This window comes from Lolium perenne, chromosome 1, assembly GCF_019359855.2.
Source record: "Lolium perenne isolate Kyuss_39 chromosome 1, Kyuss_2.0, whole genome shotgun sequence".
NCBI classification, from domain to species: domain Eukaryota; kingdom Viridiplantae; phylum Streptophyta; class Magnoliopsida; order Poales; family Poaceae; genus Lolium; species Lolium perenne.
In genome coordinates this window covers 238637169-238661325 of record NC_067244.2, presented here as the reverse complement: position 1 = coordinate 238661325, position 24157 = coordinate 238637169, and positions in this window count along the sequence as shown.

Below are 24157 nucleotides of genomic sequence, written 5' to 3'. Positions count from 1 at the left end.
AGAATTACAGATAGATGATCTTGATCATGTTAGGCAGCTCACAAGATCCGACAATGATAGCACAATGGGGAGAAGACAACCATCTAGCTACTGCTATGGACCCATAGTCCAGGGGTAGACTACTCACACATCACACCGGAGGCGACCATGGCGGCGTAGAGTCCTCCGGGAGATGATTCCCCTCTCCGGCAGGGTGCCGGAGGCGATCTCCTGGATCCCCCGAGATGGGATCGGCGTTGGCGGCGTCTCTGGAAGGTTTTCCGTATCGTGGCTCTCGGTACTGGGGGTTTCGTCACGGAGGCTTTAAGTAGGCGGAAGGGTAGGTCAAGAGGCGGCGCGAGGGGCCTGCACTACAGGCCGGCGCGGCCAGTGGGTGGGGCCGCGCCGCCCTAGGGTTTGGCTGCCTCGTGGCCCCTCTTCGTTTCGTCTTCGGACTTCTGGAAGCTTCGTGGAAAAATAGGCCCCTGGGCGTTGATTTCGTCCAATTCCGAGAATATTTCCTTACTAGGATTTCTGAAACCAAAAACAGCAGAAAACAGCAACTAGCACTTCAGCATCTTGTTAATAGGTTAGTTCCAGAAAATGCACGAATATGACATAAAGTGTGCATAAAACATGTAGATAACATCAATAATGTGGCATGGAACATAAGAAATTATCGATACGTCGGAGACGTATCACGCGCGCGGGAAGAAGTGAGGGATCGAGCGGGAGGGTCTCCAGGCGAGCGTTTTCTTTGTTAGAGTTTGGTGTGGTTCGGGCCAGGGCCTTGTTTGGCTTGGGCTGAGTTTGGGGGAGAGGGGAGAGGTTCCAGGGGGTGGTTCTGTTGGGTTTGTGGTCGGGCCAGAGGTGGGGCAATGGCTGGGGCCTCAAACAAAAACAAGCCATGGCTCGGCCATGCAAAAGAGAGAAGGGAGAAGAGAGAGGGGGTAATTCCCTCCTAGGGTTTGCCATAAGAGAGAAAAAGAGAGAGAGTGCAGTGGTAAGAGGAGAGGGAGGGTGCCATGTATTGGCATGGATGTGTTCAAGCCAAAGGTCAAGGAAAGAAAAATAAAGGGGTGGGGGAAAAAGAGATGGGGTGGTGGTGATATGCAATTTGAAGCATGACATGTAGGCCAAGGTGATCTAGAAAATTATTTTGAGGAATGCACAAGCCACAAAGGACTTGCATGATCATGGCTCTTCCTAGGGAGATTTTGGATAATTGCATGGAGTGGTATAATCACCACCTTCCAAGTAGAGGAAAGAAAAATAATTTCTCAAATGGAGGTGACAAAAGGTGGGGGATGGAAAAAGAAATATGACATGTATCCTATTATCAGAACTTACTTGATAGGGCCTTTGATATTATTTGGCTAACATGGGGGTACTTGCATAACAATGCCCCATAGTTAAACTATTTGGTAAAGAGAAGTGCAAGAGATGGTATGTGTGGTGTTGCAAGAATTTTGGGTAAATTTGAAACAAAGAGATCTCCTAGAACTCAATTTTGGGAAAGGAAGAGATAACACCTTCCGATCTTTAATTGAGCAAAGATTTTTAAAAAGGTTTCGTAAGACTAGAAATTTATGTGTATGGAGAGGGAGGTTTTCTAGGGTTTTCGGTTAAGTGGAAAAGAAACCCCAAATTTGAGAATTTGGATTAATGCCAAGGGTAGAGTTGGATGAGTTTTGGAAAATTGGACCAAAGATTAATTACCTAGATCAAGCCTAGATGGATTGGTGATGTTTAAAAGATGGATCATGGAGATGTATTAAAGGCAAAGACAATGCCATGGATTATTTGATCACACATCAAATAGTCATAGGATTTTGTTGTGGATAATATGGCCTTTATTTGATCTAAAACAAAATAAGAAACCTTACTTGAAGTATTTGAAAAAAAGAAAGAGGGTTTTAGAAGTGAATGGTCCATAGAGAAAATAGAAAATATGGATCATTCCATTTTATTATAGGTAACCAAAGCTGCATATAAAACCTTTATATGAGTTTTTGAGTCACTCAAGGTAAGGGAAAATAAATACCTTTAGAAAACCATTATGTGATATTATGATCTAAGGGGATCATAGCCACTTTTAAAGGAAAGGTTTTTGGCAAGATCCTCTGGTTTAAGGTTTTGAATTATAGGACAAAACAAAGAGCTTTGGTGAATTTTTTTGAAATGCTCTCACTCAATTGTTTTTGAAGGAAGGAGGTTAAGGTAATACAAGAGTGACCATAGCTCATCTATTTTTCTTGACACTAGAACTAGGTGAGTTGCTAGATTGTTTTGTTACTAGAGGTGTGGTTCTTTGAAGTAGCTCAAGACAAAACTTAACAAGCAATCCAAGACAATTCATCTACTAACAGATCAAAGCAATTCATTATAACAAACATATCAAGGCAATTCATCTAATTAGTCTTTAGAAAAAGTTTTTGTTCCCCCTAATTTTTGCACTTAGGATAAATAAACATGCTTGCAAAAGTTGGGGTGTTACAGATCTTCCACCCTTAAAATAATCTCGTCCCGAGATTACTAAGCGTAGGACTAGAGGGGTTGTAAAGTTTAACTAAAGTTAGACTCCATTCTTCGGTAGATGTGCCGTTGCCGAGAAGGTTGTTGCTTCATCTTCTGGGAGACATGATGGATTCCTGCCGATGGCGAGCATCATGAAGAGGTTGACTACTCCATGTAGGTGTTAGATCTGTAGCTTCTAAGCGATCCTAGCGGGGGTTCAAGATTCTGGGAGAGTTAGTGCACTCCACCCTTAAAATTGTTCACCGGGGGTTTTGAAAATCCTAAGCTTCGGCCCCGGGGTCTTGTCGGGCGCTTATGAAGAAGTCATTGATCTCTCATCTTGAGTTGAACATCTTCAGGGCGGGGGCGATGTGCAGTCCATGGCTTCAAGGGAAGTTAATGCATCCCAAGTTTCCAACGGTGTTTTAGAAAGGTTTAAAATTTTAGGGTTAGCACCAATTTTTAGTGGAGGACGAACCCTTAAGATTTTTCGTCGGGGGTTTTCAGAGAAACTCTGAGCTTCTGCCTTGTGGCTCTGTCTGGGGCTTCTAAAGAAGTCGTCGATCTTCCATTTGTAGTTGAAGAATCTTCAGGAGGCGATGTGTAGTCCATGACTTCAAGAGGCACTCACAGTGTTTATTAAACCTTATAATGTGTGGTAAGTTAGTAAGTCACTGGAGCTCCTGGTTGGTATCCATATGAAGTAGCAACAAAGGTCATCGGAGACAATCTTGAGCTTGAGGGTCGGTGCTGACGTAAACCAGCTAAGAAGTGAGCGGGTAAACTACACCTAATCTTGAGTCTTGAGGTATCTTCAGGGGCTTCACTTGATGAGGACCAGATGAACCATGTGATGTAGCTTGGCTTTGACGCTATTGTTCTCTCAGCTTGTTAGACGGTGAGTTAGGGGGTGGTTTTCAAAAAGATATCCCCGAGGTTAGCGCGATTATACTCCCGGGTTAGACCAAGTTAGTATGTCTTCTCGCAGAGGTGCAGTCACTCTTGAATGTAGGGGCTTCTGCTTTCTTGGCATAGTAGAGATGCGCCAGCTGATCTTGAAAGTAGTTAGCATAGAGAGGGGTCTCGGTTAGTTTTCCTGACGGTTGAAAAACAACTTCTAACGGGTTTAGAGTTAGAGCCTTTCGTTAACTTATCCAATTAACTAGCAGTTAGCATTTTATCGATGAGGTGGCTGAGGGTGAAAACATATTAGGGAGGCTTCCTACGCTGGTTTATCACACAAAGAGTGTTTTTCTAACCAAAGGATCAAGACAATCATACAAACAACAAACAGATAAAAACACTCAAAGCAGCACACTAGGGAACTACAAGCAATCATCAAACCAAACATGGTACTCTAAGTACCCAGGGATTCCTAATACGTGGGGGTAGCTCAATCAAAGCGATTGAGTTTATCCTATCCATCCTATAGGTCTGGGGTTGGTCACATATGTTGATGTCTTCATCTGGCAGATATCGTCTTCAATAAGGACTCTTGAGCTAGTTGGTGGTGACGCAGGTCTAGTGTTGAGTCGTCGATGTTGAGGCAAAGGCTAGAACTGTGTAGTCTTCTTGCTCAACATCCCGGGGATGTGAGGTCTTTGAAGGGGTAGTTGTTGAAGTACTCCCAAAGTTGACAACTTCTGGTGGCTGGCCTAAAAATTACTAGTCAAGAACTAAGAACTTGATCCCTGACAACTGCAAAAGTGCAAGTCCACAGAGGAACAAGGTCAGCTCATCGACAGACTTTGGTGACAACCAAAGACATGATGTTATCATCCCTATATGTGCACACTAAGTCGGCATCCAATCTTCAATAGCTGCTGTTGGAGATACATGAGTCTTCCCGAGGGATTGATCCATCTTTGAGTTCAGGTCTCTGGTCAGAGTCGGGGACATCGTCCAATATGTAGGTTTGAAGTGGATGAGACAATAGAGTAAGAATTTTCAAACATTTATAAAGCGGAGAGATAAGAACTTAGAAGTTTTGAAGAAATAAGAGGAGTAGAATCTATGCTTCTGACTAAAGAAAGAGTTTGTTTCGTAAATAGTTTTTCCCAAGTACTTGTTTCCTAACGTCCATGCTAACTAAGGTCTCCTACAGTCAACCTGGCTCTGATACCAGCTCTGTGGGGACCCCGAACTAACTGTCCGAAATACCCTGTTATGTATACAGTTCACGATCCCATGATCAGTGCACCGTGAACACATAACCGAACTGATATCAAATTACATCATCCTTTACAAAACGGAATAAAAAAAATTACAATAAGGTCTCATGACCAAACTTTACATAATAGCCTCAAGGGGCCTAATCTAATCATCAGAGTCGCGGAAATACTTTAATCAGCGTAGAACCCAAGTCATCTGCCATAACCCTACATGCAACTGACTGGGAAGACGTTCCTAGCTCGCATAGACGTCGCCAACTCCTTCTTCATCCGTCGAATTCCTCCAAGTCTGGCCAAGTAAATAGCCAGGGACAAAGCCGTGAGTACATTGGAATTGTACTCGCAAACCATCAAGAAAGGTGCTAACAATTCTAACTAAAAGAGACAAGAGAGGAAGAATAGTTTCTCTTGTGGATATAGCATGTGAAAGAGAATCAGTTTCTCTTGTGGATATAGCATCCCAACATCACAGTTGAAGGGGACACTAAGAGGGTTCTATGACATCTCTATATCTTTGTTAAAGAAGATACTTCAAAAGAGTTCTACAACATAAAACACTAGGAAGGGAGTAACCCAGTTTATTTCCTTTCCGACCATCTCCATATGGTCAACCAAACCATTCTAGTACCCTTCCTGCATCTCGAAAACAAGTTCCTTTTTCCTTTGGTAAACACTTTCTCAAACAAAACTCATCAGGCTAAGCAACAGCCATTCCAACCGTCCATGACCGCGGACACGGCTATTCGAATAGATTTGACTCTGCAGAGTTTGCACACTTTCCCCACAAGATCCGCGAGTTCATCATGTGGGCATCATCCCCGCATATCAACTATGCCATGACAAAAACTCGGACATAGCCTTTCGCCTATTCGTCTTAGCACGGGATCCTACCCTATGGAGTATGTACCTCCCCGGCACCGTGGCAGCTCACCTCACTTTGAGCGTGGCTCCACCGCCAAGCCAGGAGACCCATAGTGTCTTCCGGACGGGTCAGCCCCGAAGGCCTCCCGTTATACTATTGTCTCCTCCAACGACAATCCGGATTCAGGGGTAACCTTACCCTTATATAGTTGTGCGGTGTCCCATGTTAAGAAGAACAAACTACGAGCTAAGCCCCGTCCCACTCCAGGGTAATGTGGTTGTGCGGGTTAATTGTCACGGGTGAATACTTAGGCGCCAAAGTTTTCGAAAACAAGATTTTCTTTTCAACCATCTTTGCCAAGATCCTTTCCTTTCATAAACACACGCTTGGGTAAGTCCAACTCACCCAAGGTTTTCAAAAACTCTTTTCATCAAGGTATTTTTCCAAGGGGGTTCCCAACCTATAGTTTTATGAAGGAACTAAGAGTCACAATGACATGATGCTAGCCATCATACCACTAAGGGGATGATAATTGAGGTGTTAAGAGGACCATACATACTTAGGATAAGCATGTACAGGGACAACATAATTAAGATGATTCAAGCAGGGGCCATGATGTTAATCATCATACCACTAAGAAGATGACAACATGGATATGGTCAAGGGGGCATACATGCTTAGGGTAAGCATGCATAACATCAACAAGGGGGTTCACATACTTGGGAGCAAGTATGCAAAGCATCAACAAGGGGTTCATCATACTTTGGGAATAAGTATGCATAGAGTAGAGGACCAAAAATCACACATGATACAAGGAACCAAGTATATAATGGAGCAATGAGCACAACAAGAAGGATAAATAGCAAGAGATCAAAAGATGGCTTGCCTTGGCTTATTTGTCCCTGGACTTCTTCAACTCCATCAAATAAGAATTCCAACAATATAAAACCCTCGTCCGAACCACTTCTTCTTCTCCGAATTGTTCGCATCTATCGCCGGAAAATATAAAAGGAACACAATCAACACATTGCACCAACAAAGCAACATTCAACAATCAACAAGCAATCGCTAACCACTTTACTAAGGGCTAACAAACAAAGAACTTATAGTTACTCCAAAACAATTTTAAAAGAAGACCAATTTATTTACCTAGTAAAGGCATGGGAGTATCATGCTTAGCAATTGCCTCTCTCGGTTATCAACATGGCATAAACTAAGTATCCCCTGGTAGATAACATTAGAAAGATGACAAGTGCATCAGTTTGACATCACAAACATTTATATTTTATTTTCAACATTTTTGGAAAAGCACAAAACATTTTCCTATTGTATTTTTCTTACATAATACTACACCAAAAAAAAAGGAAGTAAACAAGGTACTAATATTTTTTTGAAATCTTAAGCAAAACAATAACACTTGGTTTAAGTTGCAAAAGGTTTTGTTTTGCAGGAATAAAACATAGGTTGACCATTTTTAAATGAAAAGAGGTGGCCAAGGATTTTTAAATAAATAAAAGTTTTGAGTTCATCACTTCATGTGACACACACATATTACTAACAGAAACAAATATGCATGATCCGAGGCTAGAAATATTTTTCCTAGATGGCCAGTACTAAAACAAGACTAACCCAATTGGATTTACCCAAAAAAATTAATTCTACAAATTTAGGGATTTGCTAGAGTCTGCAGAACACATAGAACAAGTTTATTATGCCAAATATCGTACAAAAATTCTAAAAATATGGGACCAGTGGCATTGGAAAGATAATTAAATTTATGATCTAACGCAATTTGTTGCACTCAATTTGGGTTTGTATATACGGAGTTATTTACATTTGAAGTTCTCAGGTTTTAACACATTTTAACAGAAAACGATTTTTTGAAAACGGGCGGGAAACGCCTGGGACGCACGGGAGAGAAAATGGGCCAGCCCAGGGGATAATCCACGTGGAGGGGGAGGGAAATAAAGAAAAAAAACAAAGAAAGGGAGGGGGGCCAGGCGGGCCAGGCCACATGGCCTACGTGGCTGCATGGGCCATGCAGCCCATGGGATGATGATCGAGCGGCCACGAGGCCGTCGTCCTCGTCTCGCCATGCAGGCGTACTCGGGGCGGACGGGGGAGACTGGGAGGCGGCCGGGGCTTACCAGCAGAGGGCAGCGGTCGCCGCCGGCGGTTGGGGCGGGCAGGGGCGGGTCACGGCGGTCCGGGGACGTGCCCAGCGGCGTTCTCCTCCTCCCCAGCTGCTCCTCCCGGCGGTGTTGGCTCGCAGCAGCTTTCGGCCTGCTCGCCGGCGACGCCCTCCGGCGAACCTGGGCGGCGAAAAGGGTGGGGTTAGGACTACCAGGAGGTGGTGAACGGACAACAAAGAAGGGGGAAGGGAAAGGAACGTCGGGGCGAGCTCCTTCTGCCCGTAACCATGATGGTCACCACGCCGGCGAGCCTTGCTCCGACGAGCAGCAGTGGAACGGGAGGGCTGCAGCGCTTCGGTGTGGCTCAGGGAAGTGGGAGGGAGGTGGTGTGGCGAAGGAGTGAGCTGGGGGTTGGGTTTTATAGGCGGGGGAGGGTGACCAGCGGGCGAGCGGGCGGTGACCACGGCCAATGGACGCGCGCGTGGTGCCCACGACCAATGAGCTCGCGAGGGCTGACGTCAGGGCGGTGGAAGAGGGTGACGTCGTGGTGATGGCGTCATCAGAAGAGGGGCGCGCGCGGGAAGAAGTGAGGGATCGAGTGGGAGGGTCTCCAGGCGAGCGTTTTCGTTGTTAGAGTTTGGTGTGGTTCGGGCCAGGGCCTTGTTTGGCTTGGGCTGAGTTTGTGGGAGAGGGGAGAGGTTCCAGGGGGTGGTTCTGTTGGGTTTGTGGTCGGGCCAGAGGTGGGGCAATGGCTGGGGCCTCAAACAAAAACAAGCCATGGCTCGGCCATGCAAAAGAGAGAAGGGAGAAGAGAGAGGGGGTAATTCCCTCCTAGGGTTTGCCATAAGAGAGAAAAAGAGAGAGAGTGCAGTGGTAAGAGGAGAGGGAGGGTGCCATGTATTGGCATGGATGTGTTCAAGCCAAAGGTCAAGGAAAGAAAAATAAAGGGGTGGGGGAAAAAGAGATGGGGTGGTGGTGATATGCAATTTGAAGCATGACATGTAGGCCAAGGTGATCTAGAAAGTTATTTTGAGGAATGAACAAGCCACAAAGGACTTGCATGATCATGGCTCTTCCTAGGGAGATTTTGGATAATTGCATGGAGTGGTATAATCACCACCTTCCAAGTAGAGGAAAGAAAAATAATTTCTCAAATGGAGGTGACAAAAGGTGGGGGATGGAAAAAGAAATATGACATGTATCCTATTATCAGAACTTACTTGATAGGGCCTTTGATATTATTTGGCTAACATGGGGGTACTTGCATAACAATGCCCCATAGTTAAACTATTTGGTAAAGAGAAGTGCAAGAGATGGTATGTGTGGTGTTGCAAGAATTTTGGGTAAATTTGAAACAAAGAGATCTCCTAGAACTCAATTTTGGGAAAGGAAGAGATAACACCTTCCGATCTTTAATTGAGCAAAGATTTTTAAAAAGGTTTCGTAAGACTAGAAATATATGTGTATGGAGAGGGAGGTTTTCTAGGGTTTTTGGTTAAGTGGAAAAGAAACCCCAAATTTGAGAATTTGGATTAATGCCAAGGGTAGAGTTGGATGAGTTTTGGAAAATTGGACCAAAGATTAATTACCTAGATCAAGCCTAGATGGATTGGTGATGTTTAAAAGATGGATCATGGAGATGTATTAAAGGCAAAGACAATGCCATGGATTATTTGATCACACATCAAATAGTCATAGGATTTTGTTGTGGATAATATGGCCTTTATTTGATCTAAAACAAAATAAGAAACCTTACTTGAAGTATTTGAAAAAAAGAAAGAGGGTTTTAGAAGTGAATGGTCCATAGAGAAAATAGAAAATATGGATCATTCCATTTTATTATAGGTAACCAAAGCTGCATATAAAACCTTTATATGAGTTTTTGAGTCACTCAAGGTAAGGGAAAATAAATACCTTTAGAAAACCATTATGTGATATTATGATCTAAGGGGATCATAGCCACTTTTAAAGGAAAGGTTTTTGGCAAGATCCTCTGGTTTAAGGTTTTGAATTATAGGACAAAACAAAGAGCTTTGGTGAATTTTTTTGAAATGCTCTCACTCAATTGTTTTTGAAGGAAGGAGGTTAAGGTAATACAAGAGTGACCATAGCTCATCTATTTTTCTTGACACTAGAACTAGGTGAGTTGCTAGATTGTTTTGTTACTAGAGGTGTGGTTCTTTGAAGTAGCTCAAGACAAAACTTAACAAGCAATCCAAGACAATTCATCTACTAACAGATCAAAGCAATTCATTATAACAAACATATCAAGGCAATTCATCTAATTAGTCTTTAGAAAAAGTTTTTGTTCCCCCTAATTTTTGCACTTAGGATAAATAAACATGCTTGCAAAAGTTGGGGTGTTACAAGATCCTCGACAAAGTCTCCACGCCTGATTCCTGCGACAAACGCATCTATTGCTCTCTCGTCAGATATATTTTCTGCCGAGTTTTTGATGATATTCCATCTTTGGATATATTTTCTCATAGGCTCGTCTGGCTTTTGTCGGCACGCTCTTAGCTCCTCTAATGACGCAGGTTTTTTACATGTGGACCGGAAGTTCTTGACGAACACGTCCTCAAAGGTTTCCCAGCTGTCGATAGATCCTGGAGGAAGTTTCTTTATCCAAGATCGTGTGGCTCCACTCAGATGCACCTGGATGCTTTGCATAGCTGTTGCTCTGGTTCCTCCTGTGAGCTTCACCGTCTCGAGATAATCGATTAGCCAATCCTCTGGATCCTGAAGGCCGTCGAATTTCTTGAAGTTATCAGGTAACTTGAATCCCGAAGGGACTCGAGTTTTTCGAACTCTCCTTGTGAAGCATGGCAACCCACACATATCCTCGTCGTTTAGCTCTGGGGACTGCCGATGTTCCCTTCTGCTTTGTCGCGCTCTGTCAACCCTTGCTTGTGCTGCCGTGTCCCTTGCTCCACTTGGTCCTTCGGGAGCTGCTGCTGTTGCTGTCGCAGGTCGTGGACTATTTTGCCTTGCTGTTCCTTCGGGAGGTGTCGACACAAACGCCGTCCCCATGGCTCCAACTTCTGCCATTGCCATGTTGTACAGTGCCTCCCTTGGATCTCCTGGGGGTGGTCTGGATGCAAGGATGAAAGCTTGTGTCACCATATATCCAGCTTCTGGTGTCTTGGGTATGATGTTTCCTCTCGTGTCTATCGACATAAAAGACATGTCGAGGTTTTGCACCAAGTGCTCTCTTTCTCCTTCAGGTACGTTTTGCAACCTTGATCTTGCTCTGTTCCGAGCTTCCCTGTGGCTATCACCCGAATTTCTAGATTGTCGACTCAGCTCTGCCCTTCGCCTACTTGATGTAGAGGCTGCTTCTTTTCTTATGTTTAGCTCAGCTGTCTGTTTTTCCAATTCCCTTGCAGCTCGTGCGAGCCTATATTGATATGCTTGTAATTCTTCTGGCGTGGCTGTGGTGGCCATTGGTTCCGAGCCATCCATAGCCCTTGCGGCTCTATCCCATGCTGCTTGCGGCAGTCGGACTCTGTCTCGCGGCTGTGGCCCGATATATTTATTGCCTAGGCCTCGCCGCAAATCAGAGGGATCGACGTATGGATTTCCCAAATCGTCGAAAGCCTCAGATGTTTCCTCCTGATCATGACTTGGCTCTCCGATGACATAAATCTGGTGATACTTTGTATTCAGATCTATGTTGGGTTTGGTGACACCATCATGAAGATTGGCGAAGACCTTGCCCACTGTAGTAGATTTGTCGATGAAGTCGTAGCTGTCGACACTGCTTGAGCCATCGCTTATATAGGAGTCCGCAGATGACTCAAACGACATGTCGCTGAAAATCTTGGCAAGTTTTTCTCTTGCCCTGGTGCTGATGAAGCGTGACGTCGAAGTTTCCTCTTCTCCTGACTCGGTTGACGATGTATAGCTTGAAAAATCGGAATCGACCGCCGACGATCCCGACGAAATCGGAATTTCGACACGATACGATCCCTCTTTCTCGACGCGAAAGTGAAATCTTCCGAACGTCATCTCCATAGGCTCCTCCAGATACGCATATGCATCCAAACGGGAGGGCGGGTGAGGAACAAAATCGACAAGACCAGTTACGATCTGTTTACCTCGATCCATCGCGTTGCTTGCTGTTGATGAAGTCGACGATCTTGAACGTGCCATCGAGATCAGATCCTTGACGCCTCTAGTTCCCACAGACGGCGCCAATTGACAAGGTATTAACTTGTCAATGCCTACGGGTTGTAGACTAGGGTTTAGTTGGAAGTAGAGGGTAAGTAGATCTCGAAGGTTTCAGCCGAAAAGTACTCGACGATTATGAAAACTAGGATTTGAGAGACAATGATTCGATGCTTTCTTTGTCCCTCGACTCCCCCTTATATAGGAGGCGGAGCCGAGGGATTCGTATTGTACAAGTTACAGAGTCCGGGAGGGTTTCTAACTCATCCCGCAAGATTACAAATAATGCTTCCTATTACAACTCTAGCTTTCCTTAATAATATCTTGGGCTTCCGAATCTTCTTATTCTTCGGGTAGTGGGCCTTCAGTAAACCCCGGGTACTATCTTCGGCAGGCCCATTGGGGATGCCTATGTCAGTCGGAGATTGCAACAAAGGGTGAGTGTTCGAGGTAGCGGAGGAATATGATTGGCTAGACCTTATACCGGGCCTCACACCAAAGGAAGTGTGGACGAGCCTGCAACTCGGTTGGCACCAAGGTTAAGATCTCTTATGGGTAAAGCAACACACCTCTGCAGAGTGTAATGAATCGTGACCTGTCACTCCCTGTTCCGGGATTTGGAACTGCGAACGCTGCCGGAAAGGAACTCCATGAAGTTCTAGTAAACCGGTGAAGGCTAACGCACATAGTTCTTCTGAATAAAAGCAACCTTTTGAAGAAATGGTTATGAAAACCTGCATTGGTATTAGACTTTCTGGTCTAATGCTGTAGCTAGTGCATTAAACACCTCTTTCCTATAATGAACTTGTTGAGTACGCTCGTACTCATCCCACTCTTAAATCCCCTGCTTAGATATGGAGGCATCGAAGAAGGATCTATAGTACAACTCGAAGACCAAGGAGTTAACAACTACTTCAAGAGACAGGAACCTGCCAGAAGAGTCATATACCACATCCACCATGGAGAAAACCTAGATTAAGCAGTAGAAGGGAACTAGCCCCTAAACCTAGCTCCTATTTAGCTAGAATATATCCATAGCCTCTATAGCTAGTTAAATACTCTACAAGTAGAGTTCGTGATAAGACTAGACTACGAGTCGTTCTCCTGGAGTTTATTTGCAGTTGTACCTCATTGTAAAGTAGGAGGCTGTGCTGATCTTCTGTAACTGAGTCTGTATGAAATTCTATAGACATGCCTTGCACCCGCATATGTTTCTGTTGTACCACTCTGAGCGATATAATACTAGTGGAATGATGTTTCATTGGTGTTATATCAGACTTGCATACTACACCATGTAGTGGTATGCCGTGTCAACACCCGGATTTTTAAGTCCAGATGCCTATTATGCCGTACATCGCAATCCCAGGAATAATGTTTTTGCGAGACATAATAGTAAGTAGCATAGAGTCATCATTTATTACATCACATATTGTCTTACAACCATAGATCACATGATCCAATATTACACGAATATATTGTTCAACATCACAAATAGTAGCGGAAACGAAGTAGTAGTAGACGATCTATTCCACAGGCAACGCTTGACGTTAGAAGACGATCCTAGTTATCGTAGACATCCTGTTGTCCGTCATCCTGGTACTGGTGCTCTCCTTCATAGTCTGGCATTTGAATAGCCAGGGCAAAGCCATGAGTACTTTTAAAGTACTCGCAAACTAACTCTAAGATAAATTACTCATTAAGTGTAAGGGGGTGCTAAGCTCTAGGTTTGTTTGCATAAAGCCAAGTTTTAGTTTCATAAATCTTTGGTAAAAGCCTGATTCCTGTGCTAGACTAACTCAAGTGGGAACATTAGTGTCATTCCCACTACTCATTATGGTTCACCATAATGTCACCTTTCAAACCACCATCCATTTCCAGAATCAAAACATTTTAATGATAACGGAGATAGTATGGCCTTTCCAATCGTCCGTAACCGTGGACACGGCTATTCGAATAGGTTTAACACTCTGCAGAGGTTGTACTCTTGTGCCACAACTTTTGATTACATCCGTCGAGGGTAACCTCGAATCATCGTAACACAGTACGCGGATCATCAATCGAAACCTTTCACTTATATATGCTAGTATGAGCACCTCTCCCCATGAGCTTGGCCTCCCGGTGGAAACCGCAGCTAACCCGGAACCGCACTTGCAGGCTTGGGCCGTACATTCACCTCATTTCAACATCAATTCACAAGTACGGAGGCAGCCGCAGCGTAACCCCTATGATGTTTGTTAAGAGGGAACCCATACTAAAATACACAAGTTTCTAGTTAAGCCCTACCCATAATCAGGTATTGTGGGGGTACTTGTATAATTGGAAGGGTATCGCATTCAAACTCAATCATCTATTTTATCAAAAATCACCATCTCCTCAAGGTCATATTCACCTTCAAAATCTTTCACTTCAGTTCAAAAATCACAAATGTTCCCATCTAGAGTAGTCAATTTTAGTTCTTAGCAATAGCAACTAGTCATGAGGGGGTGCTATCTAGCTTTATTTGCTTAGGCTAACTTTGATGCTCTTGTTCTATTCTAGACAAGTGAATCATAAATCAAAAAGTACTTTGAAATAAACAAGCAAAAGAAAAATGTAAGTAAAAACATGGGATAGGTAATACATAAAAGTAAGGGTGAAGATGCCTTTGCTCTTGTAGAGCTAAGCACTTGTTTTCAGCAAGGGTTAGCTTGCCTTGAGCTGGGTAGTTATCGAAGTTCTCTTCTTCTTCCTGAGAGTAGCCTTCCTCTTCTTGGTATTCCTCGTTACTAGCGTCTATATATGAATACGAGGTATAAATACTAAACCAAGCTCACATGCTAAACTAGAGGCACTCAAAATAGTTCACACACTAGTCCTATCATCAATCAAACATGGCATGGTGGATTATTGGGTTTGTCTTTATTAGAAAGAAAATAATTTCCTCTCATTATTCCTATTTCTTATATTTGGTAAGTAAGTCTTTAAAAGAATTTATTTCTTTTCATTACCTCTTATTAAGATTTAATCTCTTCATATAATAATAAGGTATGAAATATAGGTTGACCCAAGGTCAACATTTCATATCTATTATATGTGAGTTTCAATTTAATTGAAGTGCTACACTTCACATAGTTTTTAAAACTTAACATTTAAATGAATTAAAATCTCTAAGTAATAATTCCCAAGGGTTCATTAGCCTAAGTCATTCCCCCTGGTTATTAGTACTTAGGATCAAAATTTAAATGAGAGATAATTCTCATATTGGGGTTGAGTTTGAATTCCACTTTGAAATGCTCTAGAAATGACTACATAGTCATTTTATTTGATCTAGTCCATGATCATACAAACAACAGGGCTATGTTATTGCATAATCAATTAGAGGACATCATTTGTGATTTATTAGAATTGTAAACACTTCAAAAACTATTCTGGTTGAATTTTAAATAAAGTTTGAATGTGCAAAAGTCCCTGTCTTGTCTTTTTTGTCAAATTAAATCTACAAAGAAAATGGAGATGGGGCCAGTGGCATTGGATAGATAAATTCATGGGCTTTCCAACGGTATAAAGTTTGCTAAATTTGGTTTGGCAGAAATCAAACTATTCAAATTTTACTAAACATTCAGCAGGGTGAATTTGAATAAAGAATAAACCCAGATTTGAATTTGTGGGCTAGGCGGGAAAAGTTATTGGGCCGAAACGAATTTCGGCAGCACTTCGCAGCCCAACACGCGGCTGGCGCGCTCGGGCCGCGCTGACAGGGTGGGGGCCACCTGTCGGCGCCTAATTAAACGGCGAAACGGTATTTTCTATCTCGACCGTAGGATTAGAGGGAGGATCGACGGCGGGTGAGCGTCGTCGTCACCGACGGGATTCCGACGAGGTCACGACGGCAGTAGGGGGTCGGAGAGCCTACCAGGCCGATGCAGGACTCAGGCAGTATGCGCGGTGAAGGTGTAGTAGATGGGGAAGAGCTTGGGAGCAGCGGCGGCGCTTGGGGTGGCGCCAATCGTCGACGGTGAGCTGCGTCCCCCGGCGGCTCCGATCTTGAAATTGCTTCTCCTCCGGCGGCAATCGATCAAGCTAAGGTGGTGAGGAAGATCAGGGGTGAGAGGGGAGTCGATTGGTGTGAGGAGAGCTTGCTGGGAGGGCCTCTATTTATAGTGGCGAGGGGTGCCGCGGGGTGCTGCAAGGGCGCGGCCATGGCGTGGCGTTTCCAGCGATCGAAAGGGCAAGCGAAGGACTGCTACGGCTAGCTGGTGTACTGGAGATGCTCAACCTGTATCAGGACAGAGGAAAGAGTGATGGGAGAGCTCGAGCGCTGGCAATGTCTATCACTGGGCGCGCGGCATCATTTTGGTCTAGGGCGACGGCGACGGTGCAGGGCAGGCACGGGCGTTCGTCTAGCTTGTAGAGGGTGCAGAGGCGATGCTCGACGCGGTGATAGGGATGCAGGGCGAGGGCGGTAGCGGTCGAGTGCGTGGCGTCCTTGCGCGTCCAGGGCGTGATCACCACGCCGCCGGCACGTCCCGGCACGTTTTGGACACGGCGTTCTGGGCAGTGCCGTGCAATGGCGATCGATCCAGTGGTACGGGCGTGATCCTTATGTATCAGAGATGCTCGCAGACATGGAGAAACGACGAGGGAGAGGCCAGGGAGAGGAGTGCCAAAGGTGGCCGGCATGGCATTGTTTGGCATGTTTTAGGGTTTCTCCTACACTTTAATCAGCCATGCAAGTACTGGGCTAGAGGCAGGGGTGTAGGGGAGGCTGATGATCACAAACCAAAAGTGGTTTAGGTCAAAATCTGGTGGATAATAGCATGTAACCACAATTCTAGAAGTCAGTCACACCTGTTCGGCAAAATGCCCGCATGAGATTTTATTTTGAAAATTGAAAATCTCTTTGGTGAATCTCATTTATATAATTATTGTGATGTATTGGTGGTGGTGGCACTCAATTTGGAAGTGATTTGCAACTTTTCAAATTTGAGGTGATCTTCTTCTCTCTCTCGGGTTCCCTCTTTGCCCTCTTATTCTGGTCAACCTAGTCAACTTTAGGGAGGGTGGTCAACATCAAAGTTACTCACCTTGACATGGTCTTGGATGACCTGGCTTTAGTTGACCTTGCTTAGTTTAAGTTTTGAGAAATACAGAGGGGTAAAGTGGTGAAGAAAATAATTTTGGGCTAAGTGACCATTATCACATGTATGATGAAATCTTGATTTCTTTTGATTTGATTCTTGATCCAAGGATGCAAAAGTGTTAGTTTATCACATTGAAGCATTTTAGAAGCAATGGGGCAAGCAAACTTGGCCTTGGTTGAGTATTTGCTAAAATGCATAATGTGTATGTGAGTGAGAAATGAGTTTTTCTCATTTTCTCTATTTCCCCTCAAATTAGGGTTTAGTGATCTTGCTTAGGGTTCACATAACCATATTTAATCATACTAACACTCATCATGGCAATTGCACAAAAGAATATCACTCAAATGCATATATCTATAAGTGACACTATATGCATGGAAAAAGTTTTTGTTAATTGCAAATTTTGGGTTTGGGGAATTTCTCTTTCTTGTTTATTGTTGTTGAAACTTGGGATGTTACAAACCCTTCCCCCTTACAAAAGATCTCGTCCCGAGATCTGAGAAAACTAGGTACTAAAGAGATCTGGGTACTCAGTCCTCATAAAGTCTTCTCTCTCCCAGGTGGCTTCTTCTTCGGTGTGGTTACTCCATTGGATCTTCAGAAACTTGATACTTCGAGTACGGGTGGTTCTGAAAGCTTCTTCCAAGATGCGAATAGGTACTTCGCGGTATGTCAGATCTGAGTTGATATCGACAGCTCGATGGTCGATGTTCTTGAAAACCTCGGTCTTCTCAGGCACTTCTAAACACTTCCGGAGTAGCGAGATGTGAAACACATTGTGCACTGCTGACATTTCTTCCGGTAACTCCAGCTGATAGGATACTTCTCCTCGGCGACTCAGGACCTGGAAAGGTCCGACATATCGGGGTGCGAGCTTTCCTCTGAGTTGAAATCTCTGCATTCCCTTAAGAGGGGACACTTTGAGATATACGAAATCTCCGATCTCGAAGGTCATCTCTCGGTGTCTCTTGTCGGCGTAGCTCTTCTATCTTGATTGGGCTGTCTTGAGGTACTCACGAATCTTGTGAACCTTCTCTTCGGCTTCTCGGAGAATATCTTGGCCAAAGATTTGACTCTCTCCTACTTCCGACCAATTCAGAGGGGTACGGCACTTCCTTCCGTACAGTGCTTCGAAGGGGGCCATCTGCAAGCTGGCTTGGTAGCTGTTGTTGTACGAGAATTCTGCGTACGGCAAGCAGTCTTCCCACTTAGATCCATACTCTAGCACACATGCTCTTAACATATCTTCTAAGATTTGGTTGACTCTTTCTGTCTGTCCATCTGTCTGCGGGTGATAGGCTGTGCTGAAATTCAGGCGAGTTCCGAGTCCTTCATGTACTTTCTGCCAGAATCGAGAGGTGAATTGGGATCCCCTGTCGGATACTATCGACTTCGGGGTTCCGTGCAGGCTGACTATCCTTGAGATATATAGCTCTGCGAGTCTCGGTCCTGGATAGGTGGTCTTGACGGGGATGAAGTGGGCGACTTTGGTCAGTCGGTCGACCACTACCCAGATGGAATCATTTCCTTTATTAGACTTGGGCAGTCCGGTGATGAAATCCATTCCTACGGAATCCCACTTCCATTCGGGAATCTGTAGGGGTTGCAACAGTCCCGCGGGGCGTTGATGTTCTGCTTTGACTCTTTGACAGATGTCACACTTGGCGGTGTAGCTTCCAATTTCTCTCTTCATTCCATGCCACCAGAATTGCTCCTTCAAATCCTGGTACATCTTGGTTCCTCCGGGGTGAATGGAGTATAGGGTGTCGTGAGCTTCTTTCAGAATAACTTGCTTCAATTCTGAGTCTGACGGTACGCAAAGGCGCTTGTTATACCATAGCACTCCTTCTTCATCTACGGTGAATCCTGGTGCTTTTCCGGCGGCTATTTGGTTCTTGATTCCGTCAATGCTAGCATTTCCTTTCTGAGCTTCTTTGATCTGACTAATCAGGGTGGGTTGGAGTTCAATGTCAAGCGAGGTATCCTTCGCTAACCAGTTCAAGTCTAAACTGTTCAAACTCTTCAAACAGGCTAGGTTGCTCAATTGCTAACAGGGAGTTCAACTGACACGGCAGTCTACTCAGAGCATCTGCTACCACATTGGCCTTGCCGGGGTGATAATGGATTTCCATGTCGTAATCCTTGATTAACTCTATCCATCTGCGCTGTCTCATATTCAGCTCCTTCTGCGTGAAGATATACTTCAGGCTCTTGTGATCCGAGTAAACCTCGCATCGATTACCCATGAGGTAATGACGCCATACTTTCAGCGCTAACACCACCGCTGCTAGCTCTAAGTCATGGGTTGGATAGTTCTGTTCATGCTGCTTCAACTGTCTTGATAGGTAAGATATCACTTTGCCTTCTTGCATCAGCACACATCCAAGACCAATCTTGGAGGCGTCACAGTACACATCAAATGGCTTGGTAATGTCCGGCATAACCAGTATTGGGGCTGTTGTCAATCTTAACTTGAGCTGTTGAAAGCTCTCTTCACACTTGTCGGTCCATTCGAAACTCCGGTCCTTCTTCAACAATTGGGTCATTGGTCTTGCTATGCTCGAAAACCCTTCAACGAATCGGCGGTAGTATCCCGCCAATCCGAGAAAGGCACGGACTTCGGTCTGGGTGGTTGGGGCTTTCCATTCTTCAACAGTCTTGATTTTTGCGGGGTCAACGGCAATTCCTCCGGCTGACAAGATGTGACCCAAGAATCCTACTTCTTTCAACCAGAATTCACACTTGCTGAACTTGGCATACAACTGATGTTCCCGAAGGGTATCTAGGACCACTTCCAAATGGTGTTCATGTTCTTCCTCGGACTTGGAGTATATGAGGATGTCGTCGATGAAAACAACGACAAACTTGTCCAGGAAGTTCATAAAGATCTTATTCATGAGATTCATGAAGTAAGCGGGGGCATTAGTCAATCCAAATGACATGACATTGTACTCATACAATCCATATCGGGTGGTAAAGGCAGTTTTGGGGATATCGGTGGCACGAATCTTCAACTGATGGTATCCTGTCCGCAGATCAATCTTGGAGAATACTCGGGCTCCGGTCAGCTGGTCAAACAGATCTTCTATCTTGGGCAATGGATACTTGTTCTTAATGGTGACATCGTTAAGCTTACGATAGTCCGTAACCAAACGAGTGGCACCGTCCTTTTTATCCACAAACAAAACTGGTGATCTCCAGGGTGACGCACTTGGTTGAATCAGACCTTTGAATAGCATATCATCCAGTTGTTTCTTCAGTTCCACTAACTCTGCCGGGTTCATGTCAGAGGCTCTCGGGCTATAGGTCCGGGTCCGGGTATTAACTCTATGATAAACTCGATATCCCGATCTGGGGGCATACCGGGTAGATCATCCGGGAACACATCAGGATATCGACAAACGACCCTGATCTGATCCAAGGTGGGTTTGGCTAGGCTTTGGTTACAAGTAAATTTTCGGGGCATCTTTTCAGATAGGTGCTTGATTACTATTCCGGTGCTACTAGTCATGGTGATGGCCTTCTTGGCACAATCAATCAGTCCATGATGTTTCGCCATCCAGTCCATTCCCAGGACTACTTCCATTCCTTTGGCTCCCAGAACAATCAAATTTGCATAGAAATCTATTTCATGTATTCTGATTGGCACATCTTTGCAAATTTTTCTAGCTTTAGTGGTTGATCCAGGTATTTGAACTATCATGACATGCTTCAAACTGATGGGTTGAATCTTACTAGTGCATACAAAATCTTCGGTAATGAATGAATGCGATGCTCCAGAATCAAACAGCACTCTTGCGGGTATTGAGTTAACAGAGAACATACCCAGCACAACGTCTGGGGCTTCCTGAGCTTCTTCTGCATTCATGTGGTAGAGGCGGCCGTTGCGGTTGTTCGGGTTGTTGGGGGCGAACTTCTTGTTGGTGGTGACACGACGCTGCTGCTGCGCAGGGCCTGAGGTGTTGGCGGCAGTCTTGGCGAGCTTCTTGGGGCACTCATAGGAGAAGTGCCCAGCTACTCCGCACTCGTAGCAGTTGTAGGTGGACTTGTCCTTGGGGGTGATGGGAACAGCGTTGCTCCCAGTCCTTGGAGCAGTGTTGGAGTTATTGTTGGGGCGCGAGGTGGGGCGCGGTTGAAGTTGCTGTTGTTGTTGTTGTAGTTGTTGTGTCCTCCTGACCTGGGGTTTCCTCCACTCCGGTTCCTCTGATAACTCGAACGTGGATTCGCATCGGGGGCTTGTTGTTTCTTGGGGCGAACCCTCCACCCGAGTTGGGGCGATACTTGTGGTTGTTGCTGGGCCCACTCTGGTTCATCATACGGCGCTGCGGTTCTCATTGGCTTGGTGTATCTTCCCTCCATCCTGAATGGCGGAGTCAACGAGTGCTTCTAAGTCAGCAAAGGGGATGTTGATCAGACACGATCTGCATCTCATCATGCAGTCCATTCAGAAACCTCTCCTTCCTCTTCTCGACGGTGTCCGTCTCATCCGGGGCGTACCTTGACAAGGTAAGAAACTTGTCGCGGTATTCTACCACGGTCATTCTGCCTTGCTTCAGTTCCCTGAACTCATCCCTCATCTTCTTAATCAAACCCGGGGGCACATGATACTTGCTAAACTTGAGTTTGAAGTCCTCCCAAGTCATCAGGTTCCCCGCATGTAAGGCGCGGGTACTTGTCCACCAGGCACGTGCAGGTCCAGCCAGATAGTGGGTGGCGAACAACACCTTCTCGTTGTCCTCCACTCCGGCAACCTCGAGATTGTTCTCCATAGTCTGGAGCCAATCATCAGCATCGAGGGGTTCCTCGGTCTTGCTGAACACCGGTGGGTTGGTGTTCTGGAAGTTTTTCAGCTTTGACCCTGGGTGGTCGTGGTTTCCGTGGCCTTGATTGCCCTGAGCAAGTTGTTGAAGTGCAGCTAGGTTGGCTTGCCGTTCCGCTCTCTCAACTTCTCTATCAGCCAACATCTATTGCAACATCTGCAGCATTGCCTCCTGAGTCATGTTGCGAGTTGGGGGTGCCATCTGAACAGTGATAGGGATCATGAGATAAGAGGGAAATGTCTATGGCTCATTTTGGGATAAAATACAACTTAAACTTGATTCATAATAATAATAATATTACACACACACAAACATAGTCATGGAGGTAGCACATATTACAAGCCAAATGTTCAGGAGGGTTTTAAGAACCCTTTCAACAAACTACGATACATGGGGCGGGTACAAAGGACCAATACATAACACGGGGCGCAAGTGCTCAGACGGGACTACTCGCCATCGACGTTGATAGGGTAGACATTGTCTACCCCGGCATCGAGGTGCTCGTGGCCATCCTCGTAAGGGTGGAACTCCAGGTCGTCGTCTTCCTCCTCCTCGTAGTCGTCGTCGTTGCTGACGTAGGAGTAGCCGTCCCCCTGGATGTTCTCCCCTTCACCTTCGCCTTCCAGCTCTTGGATCTGCTCAGCTTGTGCAGCGATGGTCGCCTTTAGAGTGGCGATCCTGGCCTTCAGGCGGTTGATGGCGTGATCCTTCTTCTGGTTGGCACGGCGGAGTGCCCTGCGTTCTCCGGCGATGACCTTGATGGTCTCCGCCTGCTGCGCCAACTGGATGTGAGTGTGGTTGGCGTATTCGCGGGAGTTGTCGAGGTCGATGCGGGTCTCGCTCAGCATGAAGTCAAGATGATCAACATGGTGGCGAAGCTGCGGGTGTGACGGCAGGTTCATTGGCACTCCGAGTGAGTTGTGCCTTGCATAGTGCACAAAGCGACTGTCGGTGAAGTCCATGAAGTTTTGCCCGCACAGACGTGCGAGTCCTTCCTGAAGTCCCCTTGCGAGACCATCCGCCCAGTTGTTCTCCCTGAAGGAGAACTGGATCCTTGCGCTCATTGGGAGCGTGAACCGTCCACGAAGGTCCACCATGATCACCCACTGAAGTTGACCACCGGGTTGGTCATTCAGCATTCCGCCAAAGACTTCCGGTGGTGGGCGCCCGAGGAACTCGGAGAGGGAGAAGAGGTCCCTCTCGAAGATGATCTCTCCACCGTTCCCCAACTGATAGAACTCAGTCTGGAGAAAGGGCTGCGCGTCCACAACGTGATCCATCTGTAGAGAGATGAGATGATTAAGTTAGATATGTGCAAGTGTTCCCAATTTTAATTCTATTAGAAGAAGGGCATGAATTTAAAGTTTGTAAAAGACTCTTCAAGGTAAGGAGGTGAATAAGATTTTCATAACTAGTCAAATCATGGAATTTGAAACTAAGTTTTTGAGCGTCCATTCTAACTAGGGTCTCCTAAGGTCAAACAATGGCTCTGATACCAACTTGTCAACACCCAGATTTTTAAGTCCAGATGCCTATTATGCCGTACATCGCAATCCCAGGAATAATATTTTTGCGAGACATAATAGTAAGTAGCATAGAGTCATCATTTATTACATCACATATTGTCTTACAACCATAGATCACATGATCCAATATTACACGAATATATTGTTCAACATCACAAATAGTAGCGGAAACGAAGTAGTAGTAGACGATCTATTCCACAGGCAACGCTTGACGTTAGAAGACGATCCTAGTTATCGTAGACATCCTGTTGTCCGTCATCCTGGTACTGGTGCTCTCCTTCATAGTCTGGCATTTGAATAGCCAGGGCAAAGCCATGAGTACTTTTAAAGTACTCGCAAACTAACTCTAAGATAAATTACTCATTAAGTGTAAGGGGGTGCTAAGCTCTAGGTTTGTTTGCATAAAGCCAAGTTTTAGTTTCATAAATCTTTGGTAAAAGCCTGATTCCTGTGCTAGACTAACTCAAGTGGGAACATTAGTGTCATTCCCACTACTCATTATGGTTCACCATAATGTCACCTTTCAAACCACCATCCATTTCCAGAATCAAAACATTTTAATGATAACGGAGATAGTATGGCCTTTCCAATCGTCCGTAACCGTGGACACGGCTATTCGAATAGGTTTAACACTCTGCAGAGGTTGTACTCTTGTGCCACAACTTTTGATTACATCCGTCGAGGGTAACCTCGAATCATCGTAACACAGTACGCGGATCATCAATCGAAACCTTTCACTTATATATGCTAGTATGAGCACCTCTCCCCATGAGCTTGGCCTCCCGGTGGAAACCGCAGTTAACCCGGGAACTGCACAGGGCTTGGGCCGTACATTCACCTCATTTCAACATCAATTCACAAGT